The sequence below is a fragment of the Pseudorasbora parva genome, chromosome 2 (genome assembly GCF_024679245.1).
Source record: "Pseudorasbora parva isolate DD20220531a chromosome 2, ASM2467924v1, whole genome shotgun sequence".
In the NCBI taxonomy this organism is placed as follows: domain Eukaryota; kingdom Metazoa; phylum Chordata; class Actinopteri; order Cypriniformes; family Gobionidae; genus Pseudorasbora; species Pseudorasbora parva.
The window spans coordinates 53,533,976-53,561,956 of NC_090173.1; the positions used below are offsets into that span (position 1 = coordinate 53,533,976).

General features: G+C 43.9%; 1 protein-coding gene across 1 annotated transcript in view; it reads left to right on the plus strand.

The window, feature by feature from the left end:
* Nucleotides 1–27,981, plus strand: part of LOC137046683 (NACHT, LRR and PYD domains-containing protein 3-like) — a 233,284-nt gene that overhangs the window by 91,170 nt on the left and 114,133 nt on the right. The window lies entirely within an intron of this gene.

The following is a 27,981-nucleotide window of genomic DNA, read 5'->3' on the forward strand; positions in this document are numbered from 1 at the left end:
ACACAGTCCCTAAACCTACCCATCACACACAAAGACACACACACACACTCACTCTCTCTCTCACACACATACACACACACTGCCCCTGCCCATGCCCCTAAAACTACCCCCCCCCCCCCCCCCCCCCCCCCCCCACACACACACACACACACAGCCCCTAAACATCACAGGAAACATTCTGCAGTTTTACTTTCTCAAAAAAAAAAAAACTCATCCTGTGATTCATAAGCATTTTGAAAAGTGGGGACACGGGGTAATGTCCTCATATTTCACGCTCTCCTAACACCTGTAGTACCCATGTCGTTATACACATCTGTGTACTTATAAGTCACAAAAACAAACACACACACACACACACACACACACACATACATTTGTTTTTGTGGCATATGGGGACATTCCATAGGTGTAATGGTTTTTATACTGTACAAACTGTATTTTCTATCCCCCTACACACACACACACACACACACACACACACACACACACACAGCTCAGACGGTTCAGTATAGGTGTATTGAGACACATACACACACACACACACACACACACACACACACACACACACACACAGCTCAGACGGTTCAGTATAGGTGTATTGAGACACATACACACACACACACACACACACACACACACACACACACACACACACACACACAGCTCAGACGGTTCAGTATAGGTGTATTGAGACACATACACACACACACACACACACACAGCTCAGACGGTTCAGTATAGGTGTATTGAGACACACACACACACACACACACACACACACAGCTCAGACGGTTCAGTATAGGTGTATTGAGACACACACATGTTTGTGAGAGAGTGTGTGTTTTAGTAATCCAGGTAAAGTGAAATGTTCTCCAAGGTGTCTGAAATAGCTCTGCCGGAGCACTTCATTGATCGTTCATTTATTATAATGTATTTGTCAAGAGATTATGTTTGCTGCTGAACTGTTTTAATGTACTCAAGGAATTTATGTTGTAATGTGTATGATATCGTACATTAAAGTTTTCTATATTTCAAAGTGTGTCCGTGTCTTAATAATGTTGCACTTTTTATAGCATTCTGAATACTGAAGAAAACAGCATTATAATATACTAGTGGTGTAAAATTAATGTATTTCTAATAAACTCAAATGCTGTTAAAATGTTCTTGAGGACTTCCGCTTCCGCCCGCATGGAGTGAGTAGCAGAGAAAGGGAGCTCCTCGAATAAAATAGTGATTATTGCTCAATAGACTAATCAGTCATGTAAAACTTTACTATTGTTGTTAAGGAGTCTTTGCTACCTGCATTTCGACATGAAACCGAGCTCGTGCAAAAAAGTTGCATCGACGATCCAGCGCAATACGAAGACAGAAAGCGGCGGGGGAAAAATGGACGAACAAGACGATGACTCTCCGATCTCTCTGAGCGCCCTTAGAACAGAACTACATTCACACAGAGAGGCTGTGATTAAGGACATCAAGTCACAAATCGAAAACCTACACCTGGAGATGCAAAAGAATCGAGAAGAGGTGAAAGAAGACCTGCGCGCGCTGCGTGAGGAAATCTTTCCGGAGCTGGCCGCCTTACACAAAGCGCAGGCCGAGTCGGCGAGTGAATTCACTGAGATGGGGAAAGCGCTGAGTGACACGATGGATAGAGTGGCGGCACTAGAACAGTCCCGCGAAGTCATGACAAAAGAACACAAGAAAATCCACGAGAAATGTATGGATTTGGAAAATCGTAGTCGGAGACAGAATTTAAGATTCGTTGGGGTTCCAGAAGGGGTAGAGGCGGGAAACCCGATTCGTTTCATTAAAGATTTGCTGTTGGAGTTATTCGGCGCTGATGACTTGGGTGATTCCAGTATGATGGTTGACCGCGCGCACAGAACCCTCGCGCCAAAACCGAAGCCGGGAGAGAGGCCCCGAGCAATACTTGCTCGTTTTCATTATTTTTCTGACAAGGAAAAAATCCTAAAGCTGTCGAGAAATAAAGGCCGTCTCTACTACAAGGGATCACCTGTGCACATCTTTCCCGATGTGAGTCCAGAGGTTGGCAAACTGCGCGCCGCGTTCAATCCAGTGAAGACCAAACTACGAGCCGCTGGGATAAGCTATAGTTTATTCTACCCAGCCAAACTGGCAATCACCGTGGACGGAATCAGATACACGTTCGAACACCCTCGAGAAGCTGAGAAATTCATTGAGAAGAAAATTCAAACTTGATGGCCGATCTGTAAATCGATACTATTTGATAAAGGTGAGGTGTTGTTGTCATATACAGCGCGCAGCATCCCTGAACTCTTATAGTGAATAGTTATATATTCGTCAAGTTCACCAGGAAAAGAACTGCAACTCAATCAATGACTATGTTAAAGTGAAAAAACACAAGAGCGCAAATGAGTCTATTGAGCTTTTTCTTTTTTTTTATGCTTTTAGAATGGAGCTAAGTGGCAAGTCAGATTAATAGCTAACCTTTTTGTTGAAATGATTGGTGAAAAGGGAATTCTAAACTTGTTATTTTTTGTATACCTTTCAATCAGAGAAAAGAGAATGGAGCTTTTGTTCAAATTGTTCATGTTGTTCGAAGTTGTTAAGGAAAAACGAATTGGCACTTTAATTTTTTTTTTTTTTTTTTTTTTTTTTTTTTTTTTTCTCTTTCCCCCTCCTCTACAAAAGCCATTATTTACAGCACTTTTCGAGTCTCTTAACTGGAAATGAAAGTAAATGCTGCTAAGAAAAATTCAGTTCAATTTGTCTCATGGAATTGTAAGGGTCTTAATGGGGCTATCAAACGGGGTAATGTATTAGCTCATCTTGGAAGACTTGGTGCAGATATCGCGTTTTTGCAAGAAACGCATTTAAGGAACCAAGACCATGGCCGATTAAGAGGAAGGTGGGTGGGACAAATCTTTCATTCAAATTTTAACTTCAAGTCTAGAGGCGCAGCAATACTCATTAAAAAAAGTATACAATTTACTGCAACAACAGTTATTTCTGATCCCAATGGGCGTTATGTTATAGTAGCAGGAAAACTCTATAATACACCAGTACTGTTAGCTAATATATATGCTCCTAATATAGATGATGAACAATTTATATCATCCGTTTTAAACATTTTACCCAACCTAGATACTCATCAATTGATAATGGGGGGTGACTTTAACTTTGTATTAAACCCACTCTTGGACAGGTCTTCAAGTAGAACAGTACCCCTAGCTAAATCAGCCAAATTGCTACAAACGTTTATGAAAAGCTTTAAAATTATAGATCCATGGAGATTTGCATTCCCAAACCAACGTAAATATTCTTTTTTCTCGTCCGTCCATCACTCCTATTCTAGGATAGATTTCTTTTTAATTGATTGTAGCGACTCAGGCGAATCAAACACACAATCGCCAGTTACATTTAACAAATATGCTTTGAAAGTTGTGCTGATGGACAGACCTTCCCCCAACACAACAGCTACCCTGGAAACCATCTGATAAGATGTTTTACGACCGGAAAGAATGTGGAGAAAGTCTTATACACAAAGAGCTTAAGACACAGAGCTTTTGCCTCAAATTATAGACAAACCATCTATAGATGAACATGCACCCCAGGACATTATATGTAAACACATAATTGTTTTGTAAAATGTTTTTTCTGTATGGTATTTTGCATCTTTTTGTCTGTGTCTTAACAAAGTACTAGTTCAGATAACCTCATATATGTCATGTCTCCTATCAAATTAATGCTCACTTCACGACTTACACTTCCATGTATATCACTTATTCAGAAAATGCAGTGTGTGTTTGTTGCATTAATTATAGTATGAAGAACTCAGAGACCCACTGAGTCGAACCTTCAAACAAAGAGCTATAAATTCTGCTGAGGAATTTCCCGCCGGGAAATCCCAACACTCTCATTGGTTAAGTCTAACCCTGGAGGGTGGGACTATTTCCAGACCTTAAAAGACCAGTGAAGACAAGCTCTTCCCCTCTTCTTGTTCTCTTACTCCGCTCTGTTCACTTCTCCTCTCTCTCCTGTGGGAGCCAACACCCACGGGGGGGGGGCTGGCACTCAAGCCAGGCCACCAATGCAGGCCCTCCAAGCAGGCCTCATCTCTTCCAAAAATCTTCTCTTCTACAATCCGATCTTCAAGAACACGAAGCATCGCTAAAGCAAACAGCCGCTTCCCTCCCAACCTCGGAAAGGACCGCCGGACACGCAGAGACACGCAGAGACACGCAGAGACACATACGCACACAAGCGAGAAGCCAAAACGAAACCAAAAAGAATGCAAGTATTCTTATTCTTACTGCTGTAAAGAGGATGTGTTATTCTCCCGTTGGGATAAATTAACTCCGTGAAGGTCGTATTTGGTTGAACTGAAGGAAAGCTGTTTCTTACCCTCCCCCACTCTCTTTGTCTCTCTCTCCCTCACTCTCTTTGTCTCTCTCTCTCTCTCTCTTTTATCTCTCTCTAACTTCAGTCTATTCATTATTCTCTTTTATGTATTCTTTCGTTAATATCTATACTTCTACTCTCTTGTTGCATATTTAGTATGTACTTTCTGTGTGAATTGTAGTGTTATTTTTAGTCTGTGTTTATTAAACCTCCGAAAGACATTTAATGAGTTGAATCTGTTATTCTGCCACATACACAAAGTCAATGAAACTTGCGATCTAAACGTTACCTAACTGCTTATGCTACTATGTTAGTAAAGTAAACTGTATGACCATTTGAAATATTGAACTTATCCTGATCAGTAAAGTTAATGTTTCTTATGCGCTCGTAAAGCAGTAATCCCTTTATTGAGAATTGATCTGAAAGGTCTATAACTAATTTGCAGGACAAACTTAGTAGGATAATTTCAAGCAATTCCATAAAGGGTTACTTGTATTTAATTAAACAATTTTCCCTATCGGAAAATTTTAATACGTAATGAACAACTGGCAAATTATATTCATAAATTCATGAATATTGAATATTAAATCCCTTTTGAGTTAATTATTCCCCGAGACATTAAACTCATTAGTCGTTGTTGTTACAAGTATTTGGTGGAGAAAATATCGGGCAAGTTTCAAACGTTTGTGTATGTGTGAATGATATTCATATTCTATTCATTGTGTATTTTTGGAGTATTAATAACCTGCATGCGCGTTTTTGTTTCGTTTTTGTTTTGTTGTTGTTTTGTGAATTATGAACGGTACGCGCAAAGCGAACCCAAGCATAAACAGATGCTGAGAAATGTTGAAGTAGCCGGATTATATTAATAAAAATATGAACGGTACGAAAATCCGCGTGATCTCCGAAACCCCCTGCAGCCGTAGGCGCAATAGGTTTTATCCGCGTGATTTCCAAACAAATGTATTGTAGGAAACCCATACATTTGACTCGAGCAATATATTATGTGTTCCATCAAAATAATGAGATTTTGATGATGTCTGTAGACACGTACGTTGCGTTATCCCGCTTGATCTGAACTACGGAAAGTTTCTATCATTGCGGAAGATTGGGACAGGGCGAGACTCTCCTGTACAATATAAGGGGCCTCAGAATAATTATTATATCGTTAAGATAAACGATAACTCCTGGTTTAAGTCTGGCTTAGCTAACCAAAGACTTGTTGAGACCTAAAACATTTGAATCAGAGATGCTGAAAACCGTCAGCCATATTGATAAATGTCTATTGGAGTCCATGTAAAATGCGTGAATAGGCAGACGGAAAATTCCTGCGTTCACCCGTTTTGTTAGTCGTGCATCTAGAGCACCAGTCATTTGTAAATGATCTGCAAAAGCCAGTAAAGTGCAGAACGCGAGGGCGACTCAGAAATTGCAACGCCGCTTGCAAACCGCCAGAGGGCGACTCAAGAATTGCAACGCCGCTTGCAAAACGCGAAGGCGACTCAGAAATTGCAACGCCGCTTGCAAACCGCCAGAGGGCGACTCAAGAATTGCAACGCCGCTTGCAGCACGCCGGAGGGCGACTCTAGAACCAGACAAAGCCATCTGGTGAGCATTTCCGCCTAACTAACTCTAGTCTAGGGCGGGCGCAACAGCGCCATCGTGTGGATAAATTCGGATAGTTTCACTCTCCGTTATTTGATTCGGCCTTAACAAAATAAGTTTGAGCCTATAAATTGTTTATTGCTTACTGTTGTACACAGTTTCATTTATACAATTTTTCTAGCAACAACCAAATCTCCTTTCTCGCTGATTAAACACCCTTATTCGAATTTGAAGTTTAAAAAGAAACATAACTTCCTCTAACCCAAAGTGAAATTAGGTTTAAGTCACAGACAGTCCAATTGGAAGGGAGGACGCCACCGTGTGGCTATACCCTGTTAAGTCAGCGCAACACTAAATCCCTACGCCCTTCCTGATTAATTCTTTTATTTGGATAACTCCCATTTAGAGATTAATCATTATAGGGTAGGATTTTTGATTGGCTTTCTTTTATTTGATTTTCCTTACAGGCTTAGTTAAATTTCATTTAAACTTGCTTTGAATTTAATTTGAATTAAGTTGAGCGTCTAATTTTTTTATTTTATTTTATTTTTATTTTATTTTTATTTTTAATTTTCAATTTTCAATTTTAATTTTTAATTTTAATTAATTTTTTTAATTAAAAATTATTATTATTATTTATTTTATTTTTTTTTAATTATTATTATTATTTTTTTTTTTTTCTCTCTGCAAAAGTTTTTCTTTTCCCCTACCAGTGGGAATAAAGCTCAGTCTGGTAATTACAAACAGTATCAAAAGTGCTTTTGTTTATCATTACTTGACAGAAACTTTTGCCTTTTTCTAAATTGCTCTTGATATTTAATCTTCCACTTAAGCGACCTCAATCCACCCCGGATGAGCTAAATGGGATAACCCATAGTACAAGCCGAATTTTAGTATATCTTGAGCATTTAGCCAATTAATTTCCCTAACACTCCCGGCGCGCACGCTGACATTCCTTTCATTACAGACCAATTCATCTTGTGTTTGTTTCCACTGTGCTCTTTCCTATCCTCACTGTTGGACTATCACGATTGTGTTTCTTTCAGTTCACCAAGAGACCCCAAGGAGAATTAGATAGTCCCGGGACGACCGAGCAGCAGTTCACCAAGTGACCCCCCCAGGGCTACCGCCCACCTAATTGTCTGAATTGTCTAATTATCTAACTGGCTAGATCAGTTAGCCAAAATTCCCAGCTATCCGTACGATAGCTCATTAGCTTAGAACAAGCTTGCATTGGCTCTCTCTCTGTGTGTGTGTGTGTGCTGTGTTTCTTTCGTCCGCAGTAATGTTCCGTGCACCCAGTTCCGCCGTCCCGTGGGACCGCCTAACGACATGGCTGGAAGCGCTAACGGCCACCAGTCAAGGAAGTCCGGAGCAGCCGAGCCAGGAGCAACTGGACACCGAGCTAGACCAGCTGATGACACACGACCCCACGCACAGCTACTCCAACAAGGAAGTGGCCAAGATCCTCGGAAGCCTCGCCCACGTCCTCATCGCACAGGCACGTCTAAGCGAAGGGAGCTACGACAACCTGGAACAGGAGGCAGCAACGCTAAAGCTTCAAGCCAAGGAGGCCCGGAGAGACCAAGCCCTCACCCAGCTTCGTCTAGATCAGCTTCTAGACACAGAGAAAGACGACGAAACAGACAAAGAACAAAGACAAGAAATAGAAAGACTTCAGGAGACCCTGAAGGAGCTCCGTCGTGACACCGACCGACGAGTACAGTCAGAGAAAGACGCCAGGAAAAACCTCAACGAAAAGCTTCGGCGTGGCGAATCCCTCCTGGAAAGAGCCCATGATGAACTTAAAGACAGAGACATTAAAGCTAAAGTCTATGCAAAACATTTGCAGTCGGCACAAGCCGAGATCGACGAGCTCATCCAGCAAAGACACAAGCTCAAAAATGAACTTGACATGGTGCAAAGAGAACTGAGACAATCATATATAGTGCAACGTTACCGGAAGGGGGAAACACACAACACAGAGTTTCCCCTGACCAGTTACTCCGCACATTTTAGCCACGAAGCAAGAGCTACGAAGGGGAATGACAGCCCCCTGTTTAAAAGAGCACCCGCCAGTCTCCACGAATCCCCGTCAGCAGCAAAGGAAAGGACGCCCTTCCAGGAAGTCAAGGTCAACAGCCACGAAGCTTCAAAGAACCTTGACAAGCTGGCCAGAAATATTCCTACCTTCAGCCCAGACCCGGCAGGAGGACACGACGTCCACGCATACTTAAAAGACATAGACTTTTATTTGCAAACTGTCGCTCACGCGAACAACTGGGACAGACTGTACCTGCTCAGGGCCACGTCTAATCGTGACGTACGCAGCTTTCTGGATCGACAACCAGAGGCCATCAAAGCGGACTACTGGCATCTACGACAAGCTCTAATTCGTGAGTACTCCGACCCCGAGTCAGACCAGGGGTTCATCACTGCCATGGACCTCAAGCAAGCTCGACGTGAGACCTCACAGAACTTTTATAACAGACTGCGACGTGCCTACTTCGGGACACGTAACGACCCAGGCATGGAGGAGGACATCAACTTCAAAACTCTTTTCCTCCGAAACCTGCACCCTACCATCAGTTACCACCTGGGGGTGCTGGCGTGCCCGCGCAGCATGGGCACGCAACAGTTAAGAGACTTGGCTCACAAAGCTTACGTCAAACAGAAAACCATTTCTGAAAAGACTGTAAAACAGCCCACCATCTGCCCTGTCTCTGTGCACCACCCAGAGCTAACCCTAGAGGGCGCCAAACAGAACCACAGTTACCGACCCGTCAACAAAGAGTCCAAACCACTCCAAGCCAGCAGAGGGCAGCGTGGTCATAAGGGTGACCGTCCACGGTACCAGAGCGATCGCTCTGAAGGATCCTGGGACCCGCCTCGCCCAGAAAGCCAGCGAAGAGGCCACTCTCGACGGGACAATGATAGGCCCAGACCTGAACCCACGTCTGGCAAAGAAAGTGTAGCTGCTTCTGAAGTTACAGAGCTCATAAAGATCCTGAAAGAGCTCCTCCGACAGAAACCTCACAAGGAAGACAAGAAGGACGGACCAGGTACAGCACGACTAGACATGATACCTGAAATCAACCTTCCCGCCCTTCCTGCAACTGAATCATCCACCCTGAACACTGTTCCCCAACCACGGACTAGTGTACTAACTGTTGCACCCCCACACGTCAGCAGCACACACTCACTACAGCTGACAGCAACAGCCTCTAATCAAGACAGTATCATGGCGCAGCCCAGCGTACCAAAAAGCGCTGTTTTGATTGTTTGCACGCATAATGAGACACTTGACACATATCCAGACGGCTTATCAAGCAACACACAGGTCCCCACACCAAGACTCCTGGGAAACCTAATCGAGAAGGGGATGGCTCGAAAACTCTATCTGACTATCACTATGGAAAGGGAATTTAAGCTCGAAGCCCTAGTTGACACTGGCTCCGACCTCACGCTTATATCCGCCCAACTGTTTGAAAGACTCAGATTTGAAGCACAGAGGAAAAATCGCACCCTTAACCTTCACACTTGTAAGCTAAATGTGCAGTCGTATAGCCAAAACGACATCCAGCTCAAGCACGTAGCTTCCATCCACCTGACAATTGGACCTATGAGGCTGATACACCCAGTCTATATCTCCCCTATGAACACTTATCCGTTTCTCATCGGAAAAGACCTGCTGGACCGCTTCGAACCCGTACTGGACTTCAAACAGCTGAAAGTCTGGGCTCAAGTGCGTGACCCTCTGCCCCTTCAGACACACACATCGTCTGAGCAAGACTGTCAAGTCACAGAGGTCACGGAAACTCCCACAGAGCCAGACTGCCATGTCACAAAGGCCACGGGACCCCCTGCAGCACACTGTGACAACACAGCCTCAGCCCCAAAACCAAGTTCAAGTTCGCTACTTTGCACATTTCAGCTATCCAAAGACTCTGATGCCTTCTGCCCCCAGGTCATGAATGACCTACAGCTGAATGACATTGTCACAACGAACAGTATCCCTGCACTGTGGGCAGACAACTCAACAAAAAGTCTACCACTGTGCAATACAATCAGTAAAAACACACCACACGGCGACATGTGGGCACCCCCGCACCCCACATCCAGCCCCATTGTTGCAGTGCTAACCCACAGCAAGCGATCGACACCGGCTACAATGCCTCCCTTGCAGCTGCTATCGCTAACGCCGCAGTTTTCACACAACGATATTGCGGATACGCAAGCCTCTGACACTGCAATAAAGACAATTCTTGACCACCTCTCAGACCCCTCCAACCACCCTATCACTGACTCTGAGCTCATTGATGACTCTAGCCACAAGCATCTGCATAACTCCAGACACATGATGCGTATTATGGACAACATTCTCTGGTTTGCACCCGATGGCAACACAGCGCCACAGCTTGTAATGCCACGGTCGCAAAGGGGGGTGATGCTAATGTACGCCCACAACACACCATGTGCTGGACACCACGGCACCAGAGCCACGCATGATACACTGAAACAGGTGGCATATTGGCCTGGGATGCATCAAGAGACGGCAGAGTATGTTAGAGAATGGCTAGTTCGCTGCCGGTTCCAACCAGCAAACCCGAACCACAGAGCCCCACTGCAACACAGAGGGACCACGTTCCCATGGTCAAACCTACAAATCGACCGAGTAGAACCCCTGCCCAGGTCCACAAAAGGCAAAAAGTACTTTCTCACAGTGGTGTGCCAGTTTACCAAGTGGGTGGAGTGTCAACCAGCACCCAACGACACCGCCCAGACCACGGCATACCACCTGATGAATCACATCTTTTTCCTGTCAAGATTGCCACTGAGAATCAACTCAGACAGAGGCATCCACTTCACTACTGAGGCCATGCAACAGATCTGGAAATGCCTAAGAAACGCGGCCGTGATCATGCTCCTGTGCCTCCAGACAATCAGAGGCCAGCCATCACCAGACATCATCACGCCGGGTCCAGCCTCGGGCATCGTACTGAGAGAGCAACCTGGACTGCTGATCACCAACTGCAAATGAATCCTCAAAAGAAAGACGTACTCTCCGGAACTTCACATCAGCAGCGCAAGCTCCTCCAGCCCTGCACACAAACGCAAAAGGGGGGAGGAGCCCAAGCCCTCTGCCTAACCTTATACCAGCTTCAAGAACCTTCTCCTCCAACACCAGGTAGTCACCTTGTAGGCAATACTGCCAAGCCCCACACTATGTCATGCATGTGATTTGAGAAAGAAGGCCTTTAACGAACACAAGGGATTCGAAGGGATTCTCAAAACCCCAATGACTTTGAACTTTGAAACAGAGAAACCAAAGTGGATCACCAGAAGGCACCCAGCCTGGCCACAATGCGAGGCACCCTCTGGAAAAGTTCCTAGTCAGCATAGGACATAAAAGTGTCAAGATGCACAGTCCATCTTCCTAGGCAGGAGACCTAAAGGACTGACTGGCCATTGCGAGGAACATGGTTCCACCCAGGGCTGCAGAAAGCCCACAGCACACCTGCACCACACAAACGGACTTCTGGATGACAGGTGACGCACCGTCAGGGCACCTGCTGCCTCGACACCTGCTGCACAAGCACAGAGACCTGAACTGGGCTACTGTCTGCCTTATCTGCCGTGGAACGACCATCACTTCAGGAGACACAAACAACTGGAGCCTAACATGGCTATGGTGTGTCTGATCTTCCTGAATCTTTGATATCGCTCGTTGTTGTCCATAGGAGGGACAACAACTAGCGAAAGGGGGGATTATGTAGCGACTCAGGCGAATCAAACACACAATCGCCAGTTACATTTAACAAATATGCTTTGAAAGTTGTGCTGATGGACAGACCTTCCCCCAACACAACAGCTACCCTGGAAACCATCTGATAAGATGTTTTACGACCGGAAAGAATGTGGAGAAAGTCTTATACACAAAGAGCTTAAGACACAGAGCTTTTGCCTCAAATTATAGACAAACCATCTATAGATGAACATGCACCCCAGGACATTATATGTAAACACATAATTGTTTTGTAAAATGTTTTTTCTGTATGGTATTTTGCATCTTTTTGTCTGTGTCTTAACAAAGTACTAGTTCAGATAACCTCATATATGTCATGTCTCCTATCAAATTAATGCTCACTTCACGACTTACACTTCCATGTATATCACTTATTCAGAAAATGCAGTGTGTGTTTGTTGCATTAATTATAGTATGAAGACTCAGAGACCCACTGAGTCGAACCTTCAAACAAAGAGCTATAAATTCTGCTGAGGAATTTCCCGCCGGGAAATCCCAACACTCTCATTGGTTAAGTCTAACCCTGGAGGGTGGGACTATTTCCAGACCTTAAAAGACCAGTGAAGACAAGCTCTTCCCCTCTTCTTGTTCTCTTACTCCGCTCTGTTCACTTCTCCTCTCTCTCCTGTGGGAGCCAACACCCACGGGGGGGGGGCTGGCACTCAAGCCAGGCCACCAATGCAGGCCCTCCAAGCAGGCCTCATCTCTTCCAAAAATCTTCTCTTCTACAATCCGATCTTCAAGAACACGAAGCATCGCTAAAGCAAACAGCCGCTTCCCTCCCAACCTCGGAAAGGACCGCCGGACACGCAGAGACACGCAGAGACACGCAGAGACACATACGCACACAAGCGAGAAGCCAAAACGAAACCAAAAAGAATGCAAGTATTCTTATTCTTACTGCTGTAAAGAGGATGTGTTATTCTCCCGTTGGGATAAATTAACTCCGTGAAGGTCGTATTTGGTTGAACTGAAGGAAAGCTGTTTCTTACCCTCCCCCACTCTCTTTGTCTCTCTCTCCCTCACTCTCTTTGTCTCTCTCTCTCTCTCTCTTTTATCTCTCTCTAACTTCAGTCTATTCATTATTCTCTTTTATGTATTCTTTCGTTAATATCTATACTTCTACTCTCTTGTTGCATATTTAGTATGTACTTTCTGTGTGAATTGTAGTGTTATTTTTAGTCTGTGTTTATTAAACCTCCGAAAGACATTTAATGAGTTGAATCTGTTATTCTGCCACATACACAAAGTCAATGAAACTTGCGATCTAAACGTTACCTAACTGCTTATGCTACTATGTTAGTAAAGTAAACTGTATGACCATTTGAAATATTGAACTTATCCTGATCAGTAAAGTTAATGTTTCTTATGCGCTCGTAAAGCAGTAATCCCTTTATTGAGAATTGATCTGAAAGGTCTATAACTAATTTGCAGGACAAACTTAGTAGGATAATTTCAAGCAATTCCATAAAGGGTTACTTGTATTTAATTAAACAATTTTCCCTATCGGAAAATTTTAATACGTAATGAACAACTGGCAAATTATATTCATAAATTCATGAATATTGAATATTAAATCCCTTTTGAGTTAATTATTCCCCGAGACATTAAACTCATTAGTCGTTGTTGTTACAAGTATTTGGTGGAGAAAATATCGGGCAAGTTTCAAACGTTTGTGTATGTGTGAATGATATTCATATTCTATTCATTGTGTATTTTTGGAGTATTAATAACCTGCACGCGCGTTTTTGTTTCGTTTTTGTTTTGTTGTTGTTTTGTGAATTATGAACGGTACGCGCAAAGCGAACCCAAGCATAAACAGATGCTGAGAAATGTTGAAGTAGCCGGATTATATTAATAAAAATATGAACGGTACGAAAATCCGCGTGATCTCCGAAACCCCCTGCAGCCGTAGGCGCAATAGGTTTTATCCGCGTGATTTCCAAACAAATGTATTGTAGGAAACCCATACATTTGACTCGAGCAATATATTATGTGTTCCATCAAAATAATGAGATTTTGATGATGTCTGTAGACACGTACGTTGCGTTATCCCGCTTGATCTGAACTACGGAAAGTTTCTATCATTGCGGAAGATTGGGACAGGGCGAGACTCTCCTGTACAATATAAGGGGCCTCAGAATAATTATTATATCGTTAAGATAAACGATAACTCCTGGTTTAAGTCTGGCTTAGCTAACCAAAGACTTGTTGAGACCTAAAACATTTGAATCAGAGATGCTGAAAACCGTCAGCCATATTGATAAATGTCTATTGGAGTCCATGTAAAATGCGTGAATAGGCAGACGGAAAATTCCTGCGTTCACCCGTTTTGTTAGTCGTGCATCTAGAGCACCAGTCATTTGTAAATGATCTGCAAAAGCCAGTAAAGTGCAGAACGCGAGGGCGACTCAGAAATTGCAACGCCGCTTGCAAACCGCCAGAGGGCGACTCAAGAATTGCAACGCCGCTTGCAAAACGCGAAGGCGACTCAGAAATTGCAACGCCGCTTGCAAACCGCCAGAGGGCGACTCAAGAATTGCAACGCCGCTTGCAGCACGCCGGAGGGCGACTCTAGAACCAGACAAAGCCATCTGGTGAGCATTTCCGCCTAACTAACTCTAGTCTAGGGCGGGCGCAACAGCGCCATCGTGTGGATAAATTCGGATAGTTTCACTCTCCGTTATTTGATTCGGCCTTAACAAAATAAGTTTGAGCCTATAAATTGTTTATTGCTTACTGTTGTACACAGTTTCATTTATACAATTTTTCTAGCAACAACCAAATCTCCTTTCTCGCTGATTAAACACCCTTATTCGAATTTGAAGTTTAAAAAGAAACATAACTTCCTCTAACCCAAAGTGAAATTAGGTTTAAGTCACAGACAGTCCAATTGGAAGGGAGGACGCCACCGTGTGGCTATACCCTGTTAAGTCAGCGCAACACTAAATCCCTACGCCCTTCCTGATTAATTCTTTTATTTGGATAACTCCCATTTAGAGATTAATCATTATAGGGTAGGATTTTTGATTGGCTTTCTTTTATTTGATTTTCCTTACAGGCTTAGTTAAATTTCATTTAAACTTGCTTTGAATTTAATTTGAATTAAGTTGAGCGTCTAATTTTTTTATTTTATTTTATTTTTATTTTATTTTTATTTTTAATTTTCAATTTTCAATTTTAATTTTAATTAATTTTTTTAATTAAAAATTATTATTATTATTTATTTTATTTTTTTTTAATTATTATTATTATTATTTTTTTTTTCTCTCTGCAAAAGTTTTTCTTTTCCCCTACCAGTGGGAATAAAGCTCAGTCTGGTAATTACAAACAGTATCAAAAGTGCTTTTGTTTATCATTACTTGACAGAAACTTTTGCCTTTTTCTAAATTGCTCTTGATATTTAATCTTCCACTTAAGCGACCTCAATCCACCCCGGATGAGCTAAATGGGATAACCCATAGTACAAGCCGAATTTTAGTATATCTTGAGCATTTAGCCAATTAATTTCCCTAACACTCCCGGCGCGCACGCTGACATTCCTTTCATTACAGACCAATTCATCTTGTGTTTGTTTCCACTGTGCTCTTTCCTATCCTCACTGTTGGACTATCACGATTGTGTTTCTTTCAGTTCACCAAGAGACCCCAAGGAGAATTAGATAGTCCCGGGACGACCGAGCAGCAGTTCACCAAGTGACCCCCCCAGGGCTACCGCCCACCTAATTGTCTGAATTGTCTAATTATCTAACTGGCTAGATCAGTTAGCCAAAATTCCCAGCTATCCGTACGATAGCTCATTAGCTTAGAACAAGCTTGCATTGGCTCTCTCTCTGTGTGTGTGTGTGTGCTGTGTTTCTTTCGTCCGCAGTAATGTTCCGTGCACCCAGTTCCGCCGTCCCGTGGGACCGCCTAACGACATGGCTGGAAGCGCTAACGGCCACCAGTCAAGGAAGTCCGGAGCAGCCGAGCCAGGAGCAACTGGACACCGAGCTAGACCAGCTGATGACACACGACCCCACGCACAGCTACTCCAACAAGGAAGTGGCCAAGATCCTCGGAAGCCTCGCCCACGTCCTCATCGCACAGGCACGTCTAAGCGAAGGGAGCTACGACAACCTGGAACAGGAGGCAGCAACGCTAAAGCTTCAAGCCAAGGAGGCCCGGAGAGACCAAGCCCTCACCCAGCTTCGTCTAGATCAGCTTCTAGACACAGAGAAAGACGACGAAACAGACAAAGAACAAAGACAAGAAATAGAAAGACTTCAGGAGACCCTGAAGGAGCTCCGTCGTGACACCGACCGACGAGTACAGTCAGAGAAAGACGCCAGGAAAAACCTCAACGAAAAGCTTCGGCGTGGCGAATCCCTCCTGGAAAGAGCCCATGATGAACTTAAAGACAGAGACATTAAAGCTAAAGTCTATGCAAAACATTTGCAGTCGGCACAAGCCGAGATCGACGAGCTCATCCAGCAAAGACACAAGCTCAAAAATGAACTTGACATGGTGCAAAGAGAACTGAGACAATCATATATAGTGCAACGTTACCGGAAGGGGGAAACACACAACACAGAGTTTCCCCTGACCAGTTACTCCGCACATTTTAGCCACGAAGCAAGAGCTACGAAGGGGAATGACAGCCCCCTGTTTAAAAGAGCACCCGCCAGTCTCCACGAATCCCCGTCAGCAGCAAAGGAAAGGACGCCCTTCCAGGAAGTCAAGGTCAACAGCCACGAAGCTTCAAAGAACCTTGACAAGCTGGCCAGAAATATTCCTACCTTCAGCCCAGACCCGGCAGGAGGACACGACGTCCACGCATACTTAAAAGACATAGACTTTTATTTGCAAACTGTCGCTCACGCGAACAACTGGGACAGACTGTACCTGCTCAGGGCCACGTCTAATCGTGACGTACGCAGCTTTCTGGATCGACAACCAGAGGCCATCAAAGCGGACTACTGGCATCTACGACAAGCTCTAATTCGTGAGTACTCCGACCCCGAGTCAGACCAGGGGTTCATCACTGCCATGGACCTCAAGCAAGCTCGACGTGAGACCTCACAGAACTTTTATAACAGACTGCGACGTGCCTACTTCGGGACACGTAACGACCCAGGCATGGAGGAGGACATCAACTTCAAAACTCTTTTCCTCCGAAACCTGCACCCTACCATCAGTTACCACCTGGGGGTGCTGGCGTGCCCGCGCAGCATGGGCACGCAACAGTTAAGAGACTTGGCTCACAAAGCTTACGTCAAACAGAAAACCATTTCTGAAAAGACTGTAAAACAGCCCACCATCTGCCCTGTCTCTGTGCACCACCCAGAGCTAACCCTAGAGGGCGCCAAACAGAACCACAGTTACCGACCCGTCAACAAAGAGTCCAAACCACTCCAAGCCAGCAGAGGGCAGCGTGGTCATAAGGGTGACCGTCCACGGTACCAGAGCGATCGCTCTGAAGGATCCTGGGACCCGCCTCGCCCAGAAAGCCAGCGAAGAGGCCACTCTCGACGGGACAATGATAGGCCCAGACCTGAACCCACGTCTGGCAAAGAAAGTGTAGCTGCTTCTGAAGTTACAGAGCTCATAAAGATCCTGAAAGAGCTCCTCCGACAGAAACCTCACAAGGAAGACAAGAAGGACGGACCAGGTACAGCACGACTAGACATGATACCTGAAATCAACCTTCCCGCCCTTCCTGCAACTGAATCATCCACCCTGAACACTGTTCCCCAACCACGGACTAGTGTACTAACTGTTGCACCCCCACACGTCAGCAGCACACACTCACTACAGCTGACAGCAACAGCCTCTAATCAAGACAGCATCATGGGACAGCCCAGCGTACCAGAAAGCGCTGCTTTGATTGTTTGCACGCATAATGAGACACTTGACACATATCCAGACGGCTTATCAAGCAACACACAGGTCCCCACACCAAGACTCCTGGGAAACCTAATCGAGAAGGGGATGGCTCGAAAACTCTATCTGACTATCACTATGGAAAGGGAATTTAAGCTCGAAGCCCTAGTTGACACTGGCTCCGACCTCACGCTTATATCCGCCCAACTGTTTGAAAGACTCAGATTTGAAGCACAGAGGAAAAATCGCACCCTTAACCTTCACACTTGTAAGCTAAATGTGCAGTCGTATAGCCAAAACGACATCCAGCTCAAGCACGTAGCTTCCATCCACCTGACAATTGGACCTATGAGGCTGATACACCCAGTCTATATCTCCCCTATGAACACTTATCCGTTTCTCATCGGAAAAGACCTGCTGGACCGCTTCGAACCCGTACTGGACTTCAAACAGCTGAAAGTCTGGGCTCAAGTGCGTGACCCTCTGCCCCTTCAGACACACACATCGTCTGAGCAAGACTGTCAAGTCACAGAGGTCACGGAAACTCCCACAGAGCCAGACTGCCATGTCACAAAGGCCACGGGACCCCCTGCAGCACACTGTGACAACACAGCCTCAGCCCCAAAACCAAGTTCAAGTTCGCTACTTTGCACATTTCAGCTATCCAAAGACTCTGATGCCTTCTGCCCCCAGGTCATGAATGACCTACAGCTGAATGACATTGTCACAACGAACAGTATCCCTGCACTGTGGGCAGACAACTCAACAAAAAGTCTACCACTGTGCAATACAATCAGTAAAAACACACCACACGGCGACATGTGGGCACCCCCGCACCCCACATCCAGCCCCATTGTTGCAGTGCTAACCCACAGCAAGCGATCGACACCGGCTACAATGCCTCCCTTGCAGCTGCTATCGCTAACGCCGCAGTTTTCACACAACGATATTGCGGATACGCAAGCCTCTGACACTGCAATAAAGACAATTCTTGACCACCTCTCAGACCCCTCCAACCACCCTATCACTGACTCTGAGCTCATTGATGACTCTAGCCACAAGCATCTGCATAACTCCAGACACATGATGCGTATTATGGACAACATTCTCTGGTTTGCACCCGATGGCAACACAGCGCCACAGCTTGTAATGCCACGGTCGCAAAGGGGGGTGATGCTAATGTACGCCCACAACACACCATGTGCTGGACACCACGGCACCAGAGCCACGCATGATACACTGAAACAGGTGGCATATTGGCCTGGGATGCATCAAGAGACGGCAGAGTATGTTAGAGAATGGCTAGTTCGCTGCCGGTTCCAACCAGCAAACCCGAACCACAGAGCCCCACTGCAACACAGAGGGACCACGTTCCCATGGTCAAACCTACAAATCGACCGAGTAGAACCCCTGCCCAGGTCCACAAAAGGCAAAAAGTACTTTCTCACAGTGGTGTGCCAGTTTACCAAGTGGGTGGAGTGTCAACCAGCACCCAACGACACCGCCCAGACCACGGCATACCACCTGATGAATCACATCTTTTTCCTGTCAAGATTGCCACTGAGAATCAACTCAGACAGAGGCATCCACTTCACTACTGAGGCCATGCAACAGATCTGGAAATGCCTAAGAAACGCGGCCGTGATCATGCTCCTGTGCCTCCAGACAATCAGAGGCCAGCCATCACCAGACATCATCACGCCGGGTCCAGCCTCGGGCATCGTACTGAGAGAGCAACCTGGACTGCTGATCACCAACTGCAAATGAATCCTCAAAAGAAAGACGTACTCTCCGGAACTTCACATCAGCAGCGCAAGCTCCTCCAGCCCTGCACACAAACGCAAAAGGGGGGAGGAGCCCAAGCCCTCTGCCTAACCTTATACCAGCTTCAAGAACCTTCTCCTCCAACACCAGGTAGTCACCTTGTAGGCAATACTGCCAAGCCCCACACTATGTCATGCATGTGATTTGAGAAAGAAGGCCTTTAACGAACACAAGGGATTCGAAGGGATTCTCAAAACCCCAATGACTTTGAACTTTGAAACAGAGAAACCAAAGTGGATCACCAGAAGGCACCCAGCCTGGCCACAATGCGAGGCACCCTCTGGAAAAGTTCCTAGTCAGCATAGGACATAAAAGTGTCAAGATGCACAGTCCATCTTCCTAGGCAGGAGACCTAAAGGACTGACTGGCCATTGCGAGGAACATGGTTCCACCCAGGGCTGCAGAAAGCCCACAGCACACCTGCACCACACAAACGGACTTCTGGATGACAGGTGACGCACCGTCAGGGCACCTGCTGCCTCGACACCTGCTGCACAAGCACAGAGACCTGAACTGGGCTACTGTCTGCCTTATCTGCCGTGGAACGACCATCACTTCAGGAGACACAAACAACTGGAGCCTAACATGGCTATGGTGTGTCTGATCTTCCTGAATCTTTGATATCGCTCGTTGTTGTCCATAGGAGGGACAACAACTAGCGAAAGGGGGGATTATGTAGCGACTCAGGCGAATCAAACACACAATCGCCAGTTACATTTAACAAATATGCTTTGAAAGTTGTGCTGATGGACAGACCTTCCCCCAACACAACAGCTACCCTGGAAACCATCTGATAAGATGTTTTACGACCGGAAAGAATGTGGAGAAAGTCTTATACACAAAGAGCTTAAGACACAGAGCTTTTGCCTCAAATTATAGACAAACCATCTATAGATGAACATGCACCCCAGGACATTATATGTAAACACATAATTGTTTTGTAAAATGTTTTTTCTGTATGGTATTTTGCATCTTTTTGTCTGTGTCTTAACAAAGTACTAGTTCAGATAACCTCATATATGTCATGTCTCCTATCAAATTAATGCTCACTTCACGACTTACACTTCCATGTATATCACTTATTCAGAAAATGCAGTGTGTGTTTGTTGCATTAATTATAGTATGAAGACTCAGAGACCCACTGAGTCGAACCTTCAAACAAAGAGCTATTAATTCTGCTGAGGAATTTCCCGCCGGGAAATCCCAACACTCTCATTGGTTAAGTCTAACCCTGGAGGGTGGGACTATTTCCAGACCTTAAAAGACCAGTGAAGACAAGCTCTTCCCCTCTTCTTGTTCTCTTACTCCGCTCTGTTCACTTCTCCTCTCTCTCCTGTGGGAGCCAACACCCACGGGGGGGGGGCTGGCACTCAAGCCAGGCCACCAATGCAGGCCCTCCAAGCAGGCCTCATCTCTTCCAAAAATCTTCTCTTCTACAATCCGATCTTCAAGAACACGAAGCATCGCTAAAGCAAACAGCCGCTTCCCTCCCAACCTCGGAAAGGACCGCCGGACACGCAGAGACACGCAGAGACACGCAGAGACACATACGCACACAAGCGAGAAGCCAAAACGAAACCAAAAAGAATGCAAGTATTCTTATTCTTACTGCTGTAAAGAGGATGTGTTATTCTCCCGTTGGGATAAATTAACTCCGTGAAGGTCGTATTTGGTTGAACTGAAGGAAAGCTGTTTCTTACCCTCCCCCACTCTCTTTGTCTCTCTCTCCCTCACTCTCTTTGTCTCTCTCTCTCTCTCTCTTTTATCTCTCTCTAACTTCAGTCTATTCATTATTCTCTTTTATGTATTCTTTCGTTAATATCTATACTTCTACTCTCTTGTTGCATATTTAGTATGTACTTTCTGTGTGAATTGTAGTGTTATTTTTAGTCTGTGTTTATTAAACCTCCGAAAGACATTTAATGAGTTGAATCTGTTATTCTGCCACATACACAAAGTCAATGAAACTTGCGATCTAAACGTTACCTAACTGCTTATGCTACTATGTTAGTAAAGTAAACTGTATGACCATTTGAAATATTGAACTTATCCTGATCAGTAAAGTTAATGTTTCTTATGCGCTCGTAAACCAGTAATCCCTTTATTGAGAATTGATCTGAAAGGTCTATAACTAATTTGCAGGACAAACTTAGTAGGATAATTTCAAGCAATTCCATAAAGGGTTACTTGTATTTAATTAAACAATTTTCCCTATCGGAAAATTTTAATACGTAATGAACAACTGGCAAATTATATTCATAAATTCATGAATATTGAATATTAAATCCCTTTTGAGTTAATTATTCCCCGAGACATTAAACTCATTAGTCGTTGTTGTTACAGATTATAAACTTTTGTCCGCTGTCTTACTCTGTGATTATGAAGCAATGGTATTATCAGATCATAGCCCCTTAGTTCTTCAGATATTATTTGAAACCAAATATGACACTATTAAATGGAGGTTTGATAATAGTTTATTGGCAGATAAGGCATTTGTAGGACAAACAAAAACTGAAATTGGATTGTTTTTAGAGACAAACTGCACGGCAGATGTTTCCAAATCTACAATTTGGGAGGCATTTAAAGCGTACATGCGAGGACAAATTATTTCTCATAGTATATCGATCAAAAAACAGAGTAAAGAACATAAAAATAAATTAATTGATAGAATACTAGAAATAGATCGCGAGTATGCATCTTCCCCTTCACCAGAATTGTATAAGAAGAGGCTCTCTCTCCAATCGGAATTTCAGTTACTCTCCACCTCAGAGACTACTGATCGACTGTTGCGGGCGAAAGCCACATATTATGAGCATGGAGAGAGAGCAGGTAAACTTCTGGCTCGGCAAATTAAAGAAACCGCTGCATCAAGATTGATAACCGAAATTAGGAAAGATACAGGAGAAAGTACATTTGACCCACAGGAAATAAATAATATCTTTAAGCGGTTTTACATTAAATTATATTCCTCAGAATCGATCAATGACCCAGCATCTATAGAGCAGTTTTTTGAGTCACTCGACATTCCATCTTTAAGTAGGGAAGACAGGGATATCTTGGAACAACCACTAAATATTAATGAAATAAAACAAGCAATATTCAATATGCAAAGTTCAAAGTCCCCAGGTCCGGACGGTTTCACAACCGAGTTTTATAAATCTTTTTGTGACCAAATCTCCCCATTACTTTTAGAGGTCTTTAATGAATCACTTGAGAGAGGCTGTTTACCACCTACATTTTATCAGGCTAATATTTCTGTAATACACAAGGTAGATAAAGACCCTTTAGACCCTGGCTCATATAGACCTATCAGTCTTCTGGATGTTGATAACAAAATACTGGCCAAGGTTTTGGCAATTCGTCTTGAAAAAGCTCTTCCAACTGTGATCTCCACGGATCAAACAGGATTCATCAGAAATCGCCTCCTATTCTTTAACATTAGAAGATTATTTAATATTATATATACACCAAGTCCCAATCCCACTCAACCCGAGGTACTTATATCTATGGACGCAGAAAAAGCGTTCGATAGGGTTGAGTGGGACTACCTTTTTGCCACTCTGGAAAAATTTGGGTTTGGTTCTAATTTTATTTCACTTATTAAATTGTTATATGCTCACCCCCAAGCTTCTATTCGAACAAACAATAATAACTCTAGTTATTTTCAATTAAATCGCTCTACAAGACAGGGTTGTCCTCTTTCGCCCCTGCTATTTGCTTTAGCAATAGAACCCTTAGCGATTTCTTTACGTGCATCTACAGCCTATAGTGGAATAATGAGAGGAGGAAAAGAACACAAAGTATCATTATACGCTGACGACTTGTTAGTTTACATCTCCAACCCCTCACAATCTGTGCCAGCAATTATGACAATCCTAGATACATTTGGGAAAATTTCAGGGTACAAGATAAATTTTTCAAAGAGTGTTATGTATCCGATCAACCCGAAAGACCAATTTGAAACACTTTCCTCCTTCCCTTTTAAAATAGTAAATTCATTAAATACCTTGGAATCACCATAACTAAATGTTTTTCTATGCTTTTTAAAGAAAACATTCTGAAGTTGTACGAATACACACAACAGATTTGTAGTGATTATTACTCAGTTCACCGATGACGTAGTGATTTTTAGATCACGTGTCACTTAAGGTGTGGTTATGAGTGTATCAGATGACCCCTCCCTCTTTGATACGGGGCACCAGCTAAGAATACTATCTTAACAATATAAGAACACTCGCAAAAGAGCTGTTCAGTAATTCAGAATTAATGTAAATTAGAGGGAGTTGGTCAGCTGATTTATCTGAAGGATTTGTGAGTCTGGACAACCAGTAGAGTCTTTGATCATCAACACAATGAAGACACAGTGTAATAAAATGAATGAAATTTATTAACAATAGATATGCAAGAGTAAATACTTAAACGATTAATAATGCTAGTAATGGATATATACTTCTAAAGGATAGTAAACTAATAACCAAAAAGTAATGAACGAAACAATAAAACCAATAAATGATGTGAGCACAGAATGGATAAATGCAATGCTGTTGAACAGAATGTAGCAATAGAAGAGAATTGTATGGGAATGCTTCTTATGGGAACCACCTAATGGTTCTGGCACAAGGTGATAAATAAATGCTTATTTATCATTAAACAAATAATAAACCTATTATTTGTAACAACCTGACCTCAAGTAATAGTTATCTAAACAGGTTAGAAAACATATGCTGCATGTATAAACTAATGCCAAGGTCTCTAGAAAGAGGTTTGGTAAGTTTATATTTACGTTCCACACAGTCGGGTGATCAGTCCTGGCAGTAGATACGTCTTCCACTGGTTATGCGGGTAGCGTGCAGTGGGAGGGGCGCAGAGTTGCAAGAAGCCGTTGCCACGCTGGGCTGAAGGATGCAGAACTCTGGTTGCGCCAAGAGGGTCCTTAAACGTGGACCAGGCAGCTGGGTCAGTCGAATCTTCACAGGGTCCTTTGCAGGCTGGCTGCGTCACTGAGGAGCCGTGTGGGACCGGCAATGTCTGCCGATGCAGAGGTCCTTGGTGGACTGGATGTGCTGCTGGAGGAGTTGTAAAGGTCAGATAAGATCTCTCAAGGAGAGAGCCCTTTTCCAGCTATAGTTTGCAATATAAAGGTTTTGCTCGCAAAAGCTTAACCTCCACTGTCTTGTAGTCTCTTTCCTCGTCAGGTCAGAAGCTCAGGACGTGGTGTGTCTGTTAGTGTCTCCTTCCCCGTCGGGTTAGAAACGCAGAACGTGGTGTGTCTGTTAGTGTCTCCTTCCCCATCGGGTTAGAAACGCAGAACGAGGGTGTGTCTACCCGGGGGACATATTTATCCCTTTCCGATGAGGAGGAGATTGAAATCCGGCGCCTTTCCAGTCCTGGAGTGTGATTGGCCACTGGGTTCTGAAGTAGGCACGGTGTTGCCCACCCTAGTGTGGAACTCATTTGCATAGCATAAAGTGGCATGTTAAAACAATGTCTTAAATGTTTTACCCATGCATTATTTCTTTACCAAACCTCTTTTAAAATATAAAAGGCATCGTATGGAACAGATAGAGACCAAACATGATAAGAAACGGCTAAGTCATCGTCCACGCATTCGTTTATCTGTTAATGGACCTGTCCCGTGGACTGTTGTTTTTACAGTCAATATCCATTAACATAAACTGCACTTTGTGTGAAGATGAGGTGGATGAGTTGCAGTTCATATACATTTAAGACCTCCAAACATGTGTATGAATGGATTTAGATAGACCTCTGTGGCCTCTCTTTTGCTGCTGCCTTCAGGAGGTCCTGGAGGAATTTTTATGGCAGCACTTGCCTAAACCTTAGGAATGAGTTTGGAGGTTAAAATCCACTTGTAGACCAATGAGAAGTCCTCTCTTTGGTGGTGGTGGGTGCAGAAGGTCCCCCCTTCCTGCCATGTAAGAGGTGTCTGGCAGTTGTCTTGGCATCTTATCTGATGTGGCTGAACATTTGTTTATGTTCATTCACCAAGGGTCCAATCATAGTGTGGCACATCTTCTTCCACACCGGTAGTTAGGGAGGGGCCTTGCCATAAACTGGTCTCTGGAATGCCACCCTTACTGATGTTCACTACATCTCCCCCCTGCTCGAACTGATCGAGGACCTGGAGTCGTTGATCTGGGCGATGTACTAAAAGGGGAACAGCAGGAACAAAACACAAACCTCACCTCATCCTTTGACCATTGGCAGTTTGCGTAACTATAATTCAATAGTTCATATACTAAATTTATCATACGGATAAACAGGTTACATATTATCCTACATGTAAGAAAAGGAAACTATGGATAGTATAAAAAATATATAAAAACTATTCTGTCAGTGTTGTCTACAGAATAAAGCAATCTCTTGCTGTTAGCCTAGTCAGTGATGCTTGTTATAGCAGGAGAAAGCTCAGGGAGTGGTCTACACATATTAGATTTGAGCTCAAGAGCTTCGCTAAGTCTCACCCTTTTCTGCTCTGACAGGCTATCCTGCAGTTTGTGGATTCGCTGGAACATTTTCCACCCCAGGGTGCCCATTGTAGCCCACCCACATAGTGTGAAGATGAGTAATAGGCTGTCACTGATATCCCACCCCCAAGTGAAAGGCACCTTCTTAGGTTTTGGCTCCACAGGTGAAGCTTGGAGGCTACCTAACTGGAGACTGATTCTTGCTAATTTAGGTCCCTCAAACAAGATTTGATTCCTGAGTGGCTCATCTACTTCCAAAGTGTGTCCCTCAAAAGCATCCACTATTTCAAACTCCACATCATGTACATCTGCATCAAGATGGTACAGAACTACGTGTTTGATATGGAGAATTGCTCCTACTGGGATTTGAATTAGCATAGTTTGATTAGGGAGGGGTATCGGAATAGCTGCATCATGGTGGTTATATGTCATTATGGCTTCACTAACAGGTGTATTAACTAGCCACTTATTTCCTGCTATATCAATTTGGGTGGCGGTCACTTCCTCCCTGTGTGTAGCAACAGCAATGCATTTGTCTTCCGTGGTTAACCTTTTAATGCCGCATAGGCCTACAATGGGGTCTCTTACGAAAGGTTTACTGGGGCACAGCCAGTGGATATCTTTGACAACTGGGCACATATGTAGATTAGGTGTCAGATACATGTCAGGATATTCATCTTGATAAGCTATGAGTGAGGGTGTCTCAATTTTTATGTGTAAATCTTGAGACCAGAACCCTACATTTAACACTGATTTCAACTTGTATATGTTTTTAGTGTCAATTATCGGGAGGTTTAACAGGAAACCAATTTCTTTAGCCTCTGGGTTAACATAGATTGGTATAGCACTCCCCAGGCTGAAAGCTAAATGTATTTGCAGTGTTTGCATGGTTCCCTCCAATACCAGACCCAAGATATTCCTCACCAGCTCCACCGGTACCAAGTATGACGGGATCCGATTTAACGCTAAACTGTCAACAGCCGAACTGATTTCTCTCAGCAAGTCTTGCATTAGTATTTGAACCATTTGCATATGGGCATAGTCATCTTGTATGACATCCGTTATCCTGCTTATACTGCAGATTGTATAATTCAAAAGGGCTGTATGTTGATTCACGGCAAGGATTGTGCCCTCCAATGTTCTGTCTAACTGCTGTAGCTGCCTCTGCTGAACATAGATTTTCTCTTGTATCTCAGGCATTTCTCTTTTCAACCCTTCCACATGTTTTTCCAATGTGGATAGGCTAATGATGTTAACTGTTGAAGTACCAACTGATAAGAGTGAGCCTAGGGCTGATGCTGCTGTCAGCAATGTACCAAGGAAGCGTTTTGGGCGTCTATCTCCCCTTAATTCTTCCTGTGTTATGGTGACTTTTTTTAGCTGTTTAAGCATGTGGATTGTGTCTAACTGAGCGTGTCCAATGATGTCCTTGCTCCATTGGGCGACATGCCAGGGGATCGTCCTCCCTGAGGTCACATGCTTTTTGTACACGTCAGCAGGGTCGAGCCGTACAAAGATTCTCTGAGTGTGGACATAACAGTCAGTCACTAAAATTCCAGGGGCATCCTGAAGTATAATGCCTGTAGGAGGACCTGATTCCACTATTTCCATGGGCTGGACTGCATTGAGTGCGCAGATCACTATGATTAGGCTCAGCAGGCTCATTCTGAAATTGCACATATACGGGGTGTCACTTTTCACTACTTTGTAAGCAGAGTATAACTAACAAATACCACTATGACTAGCCACAAAACTAGTCACGAATGCACTGTCAACAATGCACTGATACAGTATAGACTTCTCTACACTGCCTGCGATCTTACACCTTTAACCGAAGTTACTCCTGAACAGAGTTCACCCCTTGTATTCCCATTTGGGGTTTGTAAGACTTAATCTGGTTAAAGTGGACCCACTTGTACTCAGGGGACCTTTTCCCTTTTGAGATCTTAATGTGGTATGCTACTGGTGATAGTTTTCCAACAATTTCATGAGGACCAGACCAGTTTGGGAGAAA